This window comes from Leptonychotes weddellii, chromosome 7 (assembly GCF_054177405.1).
Source record: "Leptonychotes weddellii isolate Sample4059 chromosome 7, ASM5417740v2, whole genome shotgun sequence".
Lineage (NCBI taxonomy): Eukaryota > Metazoa > Chordata > Mammalia > Carnivora > Phocidae > Leptonychotes > Leptonychotes weddellii.
The window spans coordinates 92,988,976-92,997,284 of NC_138375.1; positions in this window are offsets into that span (position 1 = coordinate 92,988,976).

The following is an 8,309-nucleotide window of genomic DNA, read 5'->3' on the forward strand; positions in this document are numbered from 1 at the left end:
TACCAGCTGAAACATCTGTATGAGAAGTTAAAAACCACCAAAGCCCCTTGGCTTCGGGAGATCTCTCCTCAGAACAATTTTTGCCTCAAAAAGACAAGCCTCCAGACAACGTGCAGTGTCCTCTTTCTGCTGCAGAGGGCAGGGGAGGACCGGTCTCTTCAGTGCCAGCTACAGGACTTGAAGAGAACAGGACTACTCAAACCACACCGCTGTTTCTGGCCACTGTCCAAAGTGACGACTCTCTGTCACAGCAGGTTGATGGTGAGGTTAAAAACTTCTATGACCCCGAAGACTGGGCCTGTTTCCCTGTGCTTCCTATATGAGTCAGACTTTAATGAGCAAGAATTGGTGAAATAAACATAATCAAGGCCTGCCAAGCTCTGCAATTCTGGAATTACAGTGGTAAATCTGAAGGCTCTTGAGGAAGGGGGACTTTTCAGGAAAGAAATGAAGGGTAGTTTTCCTGCTTCCTGGCTGTGGCACAACCTTCTTCACATCCAAGAGTGATAACTTTATTCCCTTCTACACACGTAAGATTTTAGACCTAGTCTCTTTCCTCAAAATATCTCTGAAGGGGTTCAGAGCATGCCACCCCAAAATATGCCACTCCGGAAAAAAGGTGATTTTGAGCTTGAAGGCAATTGAGAAGAAAGAGACACAAGAAAAACTCGGCACTCCCCATACCTACCGGAAAGATCAGGATGGTTCTTAATCACCAGAGACAACAATAGACTCTTATCAATCCAGAGATGGCAGCAAAGCAATCTGCATAACAAACCTTCTAAAAACAACCCTTATCTTCCATTAGTTTCCCCCACATATTTACCTTCCCACAATTTGCCTTCCCTAGAAGATCAAAATCCCTTTGAGCTTGTTGCTTTGTCTTGTCACTTCTCTACAAATTCATTGCTCTTTTGCTAAGATGCTCTATAAGCCCAAGTTCTTACCATCCCTTTGAGGTATTCATCAGGTATTCATTCATTTGAGTTCTCCCATGTGTATGCTCAGATGCATGCATTAATAAACTTCTGACTGTTTTTCTTCTTTAATCTCTCTTTTGTCAGTCTAATTTGCAGAACCCCAGTCGATGAACCTGAGACAGGTAGAGGAAGTTTTTTCCTTCCCTACATCTCCCTCCCACCTTTCATGTCCCTCATGCTAAACAGAACTGATCATTATCATCATATCACTAACTTTCCAGCCCAGAACTGGCAGCCCTGTGTCAAGGGTGGGCCCATGGTTCCTGAACAACCCTGCATGGTGTCAGTGGCCCAGTTCTGGGGCACGCAGGTCATCTGTTTGAGGCTGCCTGCACATGCGGAATCCAGAGCAGAGTCCACAGTACCGGTGATTTCTTAATGTCAGATTTTTAAAATCCATCTCTTTCATTTTATTTACTTTACTTTTAAAAATTGTTATTTACTTTTAATTATACAAGTGAGCACAAATACATTCCCACAGTAAATATATTAAATGTTGGGGGGCACCTGGGTGGCTCAGTCGTTAAGCGTCTGCCTTCGGCTCAGGTCATGGTCCCAGGGTCCTGGGATCGAGCCCCGCATTGGGCTCTCTGCTCAGCGGGAAGCCTGCTTCTCCCTCTCCCTCTCCCCCTGCTTGTGTTCCCTCTCTCGCTGTGTCTCTCTCTGTCAAATAAATAAATGAAATCTTAAAAAAAAAAAAAATGTTGGGTTGAGGGAGTAGAAGGGAAAAATGTATATATATTAAATGTTACACATAGTCAGCTCTTTCCCAGAACCACCCATCCCAGTCCCTCTGCAGCGGAAACCAACATTACCAGTTTGTCTTGAATCCTTCTGGCCACATTTCCATACACAGATACTCATACAGTCCTACTTCTCAAAATACATAGTTTGCTTTTGTTGTTAATTGTTACTTTACATAAATGACATCAAACAATACTTAAGGATCTGTGACTTTCCTTTTGTTCACTCAACAGGTTTCAGATACTGCTCATACAACTTTATAGACCTATAGATCTACCTTATACTCTGCACCTGCTATGTAACATTACCGTATGTTCCCATTATCTATGTAAGCATCCTCCTATCAAAGGCTATTTAGGTTATTTCTAATTTTTTATTATTCTAAATAATGGAACAGGGTAACTATGTATTAGTAAGTATTTTGCTGCAATAAATTCTAAGAAGTGAAATTGCTGGGCAAAAGATACACACATTTAGAAGCTTAATATAGTTTTAAACCTCTCTCAGCCTGGCTTTGGGAATGATGAGCAATGAGCTGTGAAATGGACAAACGTCTAAGGAGCCCAGCTGTGACAGGTCTAAGACCTTGAGGCTATCTGTGGTGGGCTACTCAATGGATTTTTGAAAACCCTCAGTGGACAAAGGCTACTCAAAGCTGATTTGATAGCGTTGGACATGGCCATGGAAGTCATGAGTAAAGATGCTGCTAGTCACTGGCAGCAACAAACTCACCTCCACTCTGGGGTTCATTCTGATACTGCAACAACAGCTCCTTCCCAGAGTGATAAAGGCAATCCTATGGAAGTAGATGTGGACACCACCTAAGTCCTGCAGAGGAGGAAATAAGGATTTTCTCAGTCTTTCACTCAAGAAATAGCTGATTCATGGACAACATGCAATGATCTGAGTGCAGTGAGTATAAGCCACTAAGATCCTTGAGACACTAGATGAAAGTATATAGACCCCATGCACACAGTTTGATGCATCTTATCCAATTACTGTCCAGAGCTTGGCTGAACTCTTACAGGTAATGAGACCTGCCATTGTAAAACTAATTAAACTATCAAAATGATGCCTAAGTAATCAGCTGCACACTCGATGGAATGGTATTTAGTCCCTGATTATGACTCGAATGTGGACATTTTTAGCCAGGATGGGAAGGGCTCCTCACCTGTAAACTATTTTTCCTAAATGCACGCCCTCCACAGCTACTGCTATAGTCCACTCATGGAAGTATAACAAGCACAAACCAGTAAGTGAACCAATAGTCACACAAAGGTGCATGATTTGGACAAAAGGCAAGTTTTCATATAAGCTCAACAGTAGCTTTTATCCAAGATCAGTGAAGTGGTGGATGTGGAAGGTTAACCACAACTGCGACTCCACAGTTCAAGTAAAGAACATTCGAGGCCATCTCCACCTCTTGATGTTAGCTGGTCATAAGATAAAGCTTACAGATTGGGCTTAAGAATGTCCTCCCACTCACCAGCATGAAGAGAAGAATGCACAAAAGCTTCTTGGCTCTTCTTTACCTACTTGGCATACAATCATATTGCTTTTGAATTACTGCATGTGAAGTTAGAAAGGATTCTAGCTGCACAGATTGAACACATACACACCAGAAATTTAACACTTGTCCCATGAAGACCTCCCATTCCTTCCTTTAGCAGCACCATCTGAAAGATTGCTCAAAGTTCAGATAGTTCTTTCTTATTTGTTTGTTTAAAGTGCAGATAGTTCTGAAGAAGACCGTGGCTTGGAATTCCTTGGGTAAAACCCTAAAGCTTGCATTCCACCAGCCCTCACAGCAGCTTATGAATCAAAGGAAGCGATAGCCTCTCTGGACCTGGCTGTGGTCTGCAGAGTGCCTTGTAAACATAGACCCTTGGTATATGTATTAGAGCCTGGGACCCCCACTAGCCAGAATCATTAGCTTGCTTTGTTGGTTGCCATAAGAAAACAATCTGGAGGAAGTCTGTTCCAACCGTGTCTGGTATTTTACCATCTAGAACCATAACCACGTCCACAATTTTCGCTGTAAGCATTTTCACACAAACACTTTTGCTGCAACTAATTGGTCATAAGACAATGTGGCCATCAAAGTTAAGTGGCTGACAGTTTGGTTTCATTTCTCCATCAACGAATCAACTGGCTTCGGCAGAGTTAACATACTGAAGCTAGTTGTCAGTTTGGTTTCATTTCTCCACTGACACAGTTCCATTTTTTGTATTATATAAACCTCAGCTAGCCTTCATAACTGTCTACATGGTGACAAGTAGGTGTGGCCATCCTCAAATAGTGATAACAGCTATGTATATATGGACTTGGTAGAAAACATGGTGATAAAACGTACCAGAACTGTGGAAAAAGAGAGTGTAAAGCCAGCAGCTACTACACTAGAAAATTACATACCAGCTGCAACGATAACCCAGCTCAGTTACAAATGAACGACAGCATTAGCACTGACAGATTGCCCATGGAACTCTGGAATGTCGAACAACAGACACGTAACAATAAGCCCAGAAGGAACAAGTATAGAAAGGCTTTCACGACACAATACAAAGCTCAGGTACAAATAAGCATGCCAGTATTTGGAAAACTGATACCTCTCTTAATGAAAGAAGAAGTCAATAATAAAGTTGATTAATTTTTTTCATGTTTCCTATGTCTTCTTTAATGCCCCTTATTTTTCATTATTTTATCTTCTACGGCAAAATTGCCTTATAGCCCATCAGTTATGCACTGAAAATCCTTGCAGCAAAGATGTCTATGGCAAAGATTTTTACAGCAAAACTACCTAGAACCTATATAACAACCAAAAATGTAACATTTATCTGGTTGAGCATGGCAAACTCTGAACTTGCTCAGGACAAGGAAGCTGCACAGACTACTGAAATTAAGGGAAAATCACTCTTTTGATTCTTCTTTTACACTAAAATAAGGATGCGGCGGCATGAAGCTACAGGTTTTTTTTTTTACCAACATGTAAGGATATACCAGCATTCAGTTGAATTAATTAGCTTTCTCTCTTCAGAACTGAACCAGTGGCTTAGAATGAGACCACTGGTATTAGACATAACTAGTTACTTTCAGGACAATTATGGCTATCCAATTATGGATACCATGGGTATGGACCCACAGTGGAACATGAGACCATAACTACTATCCTGATGCTGACAAGCCGGCTACTTGGATGCCAGATTCAGGACATGCAGAGGACGTTATGGATGGGCTGGCCCATGTGACCACCATCAGCTGTCTTAGTTTGATAGTGACCCATGAAGAATCCATACGAATGACAATACAAATAGATTTGGGGACTAACTGCAGGGGGAAAAAATGCATAAGAATGGGTCATAAAATGGGATTTTTAAAACCCTAGCCTTTAACAAAATAATAATTTAAAAATATTTATAATGGAAGGGACTTTGCTTGCTTTGAAGTGGCTCTTTAATTTTTGTTTGGAATAATGGTTAATTTTTAAGTTATGGTAACTTAAAATAGTTACTGCATTTTAAGTAACTTAAAATAGTGCTGTAGCAATTTCTAATGTTTAAAAACAAGTAATAATTTGGCGCAGAGTTCGGCAAACTAAGGCCTGCAGGCTGAATCTAGCCCATTGCCTGTTTGGTTTTTGTTTTTTATTATTATTATTATTTTAGAAGGGGCAGAGGGAGAGGGAGAGAATCTCAGGCAGTCTCCCCACTGTGCACAGAACCCAACGTGGGGCTCAATCTCATGATCCTGAGATCACAACCTGAGCTGAAATCATGAGTCAGACACTTAACCAACTGAGCCCCCCAGGCCCCCCAGTCATCACCTGTTTTTGTATAGCCCCTGAACAAAGAATAGCTTTTACATTTTTTTAATGCTTGGGAGGGGAAAAATCAAAAGAAGAGTGATATATTACAACATGTGAAGATTTTATGAAATTCAATTTTTAGTGTCCATAAAGTTCTACCAGAACACCACTTCACTCAGTAGCCAATGAATTATCTATGCGGCTTTCATGCTACAACTGCAGAGTTTAGTGGGGGCGACAGGGACTGTATATCTCACAAAGGGTATTAAGCTAAGTGAAATAAATCAGTCAGAGGGGCGCCTGGGTGGCTCAGCCGGTTAATCGTCTGCCTTTGGCTCAGGTCATGATCTCACGGTTCTGGGGTGGAGTCCTGCATAGGGCTCTCTGCTCAGCAGGGAGTCTACTTCTCCTTCTCCTTCTGTACTCTCCCTCTGTCTCTTTCAAACAGTTAAATAATATCTTTAAAAAAAATAAGTAAATAAATCAGAGAAAGACAAATACCATATGATCTCACTCATATGTGGAATTGAAGAAACAAAACAGAAGATCATAGGGGAAGGGAAGGAAAAATAAAATAAGATGAAAACAGAGAGGGAGACAAACCATAAGAGACTCTGAACTCTAGGAAACAAACTGAGGGTTGCTGGACGGGAGGTGGGTGGGAGGATGGGGTAACTGGGTGACAGGCATTAAGGAGGGCATGTGATATGATGAGCACTGGGTGTTATATGCAACTGATGAGTCACTCAACTCTACCTCTGAAACTAATAAAAAAAAATAAATTAAAAAAATTTTTTAATAATATAAAATAAAGTATTTACTATCTGGCCTTTTACAGGAAAGTTTGTTGATCCCTATTGTAGAACAGTAATTCGTAATTATTCTACTTTTTAAGGTCTAACACTATGTGGGCCCTTCATATAAAACAGACAAACAAAAAAGTTCCAACTAGTTTCCTTTTTTAATATGCTTAAAATAACCAAGCGGCTCTATTTCATGGTTTTGGCCAAAGACTGTCTAGAGTATGTACCAGTAAGGGTTAATAAAAGAAGTTACTTGGAATCTTGCATTGGACAACTTACCAGTTGCCTCTGTTCTAGCCTGCTCTGATAAGATGCTTCAGGACAAAATGAAGTTATAAAAATAGTTTTGGGGCCACCTGGGTGGCTCTGTCAGTTAAGCATCTGCCTTCAGCTCAGGTCATGATCTCAGGGTCCTGGGACCAAGCCCTGTGTTGGGCTCCCTTGTCAACAGAGAGTCTGCTTCTCCCTCTCACTCTGCCACTCCCCTCACTCATGTTCTCTCTCTCCCCCAAATAAAATATTTAAAAAAAATAGTTTAGAATCAAAGTAAACTTTTAAATTGACAAAGATTTTTAACATATACTGATAAAACTTTTAAAATAAATTGATAAGTTGCCCTCCAGAATACAGTACAATTTACACCTACCTGCAGCATATGATATACATGTCCCTGTATCTATCCACTTCCGCATATCCTTGCAGCATAGCAACTTTTACTAGTATGATTGGTGAAAAACAGTATCTTTAGAGTTTCCTGCTTACTGTGACAAGAAGCATCTTCCCATGTTGACTGGTCATGTTTATTTCTTATTCTGTTAATTGTCCAATATCTTTGGCTTGTTGAAAAAACAGATCTCATTATCTTTTAATTTGTATTTCCCCAATTAATAGAGAAGTTCAGCATTTCTTACTGCTTATTGGTCATTTTTTTATTTCAATATTTCATATTGCCTCTTTATATCTTTTGCCAGCTTTTCTAGTATGTTGGGTGTCTTGTTCTTATTAATATTGAATCCTTAAGATTTACTATTGTTTAGGGGTCTCAGAGTGCAGTCAGTTTTCAGAAAGCAAACAGAATCTGATGCAAAAAATCTAAATTAAAGTTGTGTCCAAGCCAGTCGTGGGGTTAGCTCACTGCCCCTTGTCTGTATTGTGCACCTACAATAAAGCACAGAAAACTACCAGATGATAAATGAGTTATCTTCTCCAGCAAATGCCACATGCCTCTTCTTTCCTCTTCTAAATAAGCTGTCCAAAGAAAGAAGGAAATTGATTGTTAAAAATAGCTGCTGCTTTTATCAGCAGCACTCAATAGTCAAAATCAGTTTGGGGCTCAGACAGCAACAGCATGTACCAAACATCCTCTGTGTGTGCAGTAATGCTGGTGATTCCTTAACAATACAGCAAAAGACTTTCTAGACCCTCCTAAGAGTAGTGGGGGGACCCAATGAGGCTAAGCAAGACCAGATCAGCCTGCCAAGGAAAAGATCCTAGAAGGGGTTCCAAGTTGAAACCTTTAGAGACTGCCAGGGTCAATCCAGGAAATAGGACACAGCAGGAACAGGGCCAAAGGTAGAAGACAAGCTAAGGATTAGGACATGGATGGACCTGGAAAGAACAGAGAGAAGGGACTGAAGCAAGGTAAGCCCCAGAAGCTTGCTGTTCCAGAGAGGAAGGTCTCCAACCAGCTGTAACAACCAAGAGACACCTTCCATGAGTCCTCAAACAGAGCAACTTACAGCCATTTAGCTTTAACTCTCACTGTGCAACTCCGGGAAGCCTGGGTCCCTCCCCTGGGGACAGATTCATTGGCCCAGGGTAGAGCTCAGGCATCGGTATTTTTTAAAACCTCTCAGGTTAACCTAGAGCTAGGTTTGAGAACCACAGGCTTAAAGAATCAAACCGCTGAAGTCAAAGAAAGAGAGGCAGCCCCAGTCTTATATATGTTATTAACTGCTGTGCTCAGAAGCCCAATGTGGG